The sequence below is a fragment of the Limulus polyphemus genome, unplaced genomic scaffold (assembly GCF_000517525.1).
Source record: "Limulus polyphemus unplaced genomic scaffold, Limulus_polyphemus-2.1.2 Scaffold4228, whole genome shotgun sequence".
NCBI classification, from domain to species: Eukaryota; Metazoa; Arthropoda; class Merostomata; order Xiphosura; family Limulidae; genus Limulus; species Limulus polyphemus.
Window position 1 is genome coordinate 77943 of NW_013669838.1, and position 2306 is coordinate 80248.

At 31.1% G+C, this 2306-nt stretch overlaps 1 protein-coding gene across 3 annotated transcripts in view; it reads left to right on the plus strand.

Moving 5' to 3' along the window:
- Positions 1-2306, plus strand: part of LOC106470806 (FTS and Hook-interacting protein-like) — an 87626-nt gene that overhangs the window by 77317 nt on the left and 8003 nt on the right. The window lies entirely within an intron of this gene.

Genomic DNA, 2306 nt, shown 5'->3' on the forward strand with positions numbered 1-2306 from the left:
AGCATCTTAACAACAATATTTGGTTATACTTTTATTGCTAACCTACATGATATAAAGGCCATTGTTGGAACACATTGTTACTTTAATGCACTGGCTTTTCTATATATTAGAAGTTGTTATATAAGCAACCACTTCTTTTGGATGTGTTTTTTTGCTAGATTGCCTCATTAAAAAGATGTTTGCACACGCACATGGATAAGTAATAATACCCAGGTGCAAACTCTCAAGGTCCACCTAATATGGGTGCAAAATTTCTTCAAGTTTCTAGGTTCTTTCCTCTTGGAACTATGGTAGTTAAATTTCTTTTCTATATGGATTTTCGCATAAAATGATGTGCATGCATGCACATAGATAAGTAATAATACCCAGATGCACACCCTCAGGGTCAACTTGGTATGGGTGCAAAATTTCAGGTATCTAGGTTTTTGCTCTTGGTGCTACAGTGGTCACATATTCTTTTCTCTCTGATTATTCGTTTGCTTACCTCACCAAAAGAAGCACACTCTTGTGCATGAGTAATAATACCTAGGTGCACACCTTCAGGGTCCAATTAGTATGCGTGCAAAATTTCAAGTTTTTAGGTTCTTTCCTCATGGAATTATGGTGGTAAAATTATGTAACAAGAAGTAAAAAATGTACATAAAAAAAACAAGAAGAAATTTTGCACTTATTTTAGCCTTAAGGCCTTCTGCACTTTGGTACCTACTTTAGTAAGCCTATTTTTTTCTCACCATGTTGGTTGTCCAAAAATTATTCATGTAGCTTTTAAATATGCATTTTAGTACCTGAAAATATATATTAGGCACTAGAGTAGTGCCCTAAAACTAATGTAACTTATCTATTTTTCTGACTTACGTAAGAATAGGTTGAAATATTCTACTACAGCTCAGATCAACATCTTTAGTTTAAACACAACAAGCTCTCCTGACAGTTTTGTTTATGTATTTGGAATATAATTTTTCTTTTATAAATATATTCAATAGCAATGTCAAAGAGAATTATAGGCATTTATTATGTCCATGTAGGTTGAATATATATTGTGATATCTCTAGGGGCATGTCAGAGGTGAAGTTTGAGAATTTATTTAAATATTTCATTTTAAAATTAAGAAATTTTAATAATATAAAAATTTGAATTATAAACTACATTTTGATGTATAGTTTATTAACACACATAAATGAAAAAGTTGTGTAATTCAATTTTGAATATAACTATGAAAAGGTCATGACATGCATGCTTTGACTTACCCATATCTAAAAGGATAACGTATGTCTCCCATTGGCTCAGTTCTGAGGGCTTAGAAGTGGGTTTATGATACCGTTGTTGGCAGAGCACAAATAGTTCATTATGTAGCTTTGTGCTTAGTAACAAACAAATGAAACTTAATTTATACCATAGGCCAGTTAATTTTAGTATTGATCCATGAATACATTTATAACGTTTTGTTTTTTCTATCAGTTCTCATATTGCCTTTCTTTTTCTCCTTTTCTTGTATTATTATTATTTTCTTGTTTGTATCATTAGTTTTGTTTGAAGTGCATTGGTTCTATGTTTTGAAACATTCTTTTTAACATTTTCATTCATTTACAGTCTCAGTGTTGTTATTATAAATCCTTTTAATGTTAAAATTTTTACTTTTCTCATCATGTGGGGAAAGAATTAGGTTTACATAAGTTCCATCGTGTATATTTTTAAACTGAAGGTTTAGGAAGTTCAGACAAACATTTTCTTTCCCTATTGTAAATGTTGTATTTGTCATGATATAAAAGACTGTTTAGTTTGGATGTTATTGATTAATTTGTTTTTGTGAGTGAATAATTTATTATTGTTTAGTTTTTGTTATTATAAGAATTAAAAGCAGATGATTGTAGGAAGTTTTGTTCAAAATTCATTGATGTTGATACTAATGGAAGTCACGTGCAATACATTGACATCAAGAATATAGAAGGCAGACAGAGGATTAAATGATAAAGATATAAATAGTGTGAGATGAGCACGAACCACAGACAGAAGCAGACAGATAACAGCAGAAGGAAGTAAAGTTACAAAAGGAAAAGTTAACTACTGTAGAAGTGATAAGCCTAACATTTAATATGTTAGAGTAAGGCTAACAGTAAGAGAAGAGATAAGAAAATATTTTATTCCATCAAAGCGTGGATCTAAAATAATTGAATCAGCCTGGATACACTTTGGCAAAAGGACAGAGTATCTTCAGAAGAAAGAAGACCGAACGAATTATGGTAACTTGCGCCACAACTGTAAGTGAATCACACACAGAATACTAGTGCGATAGTAATATATAGAAG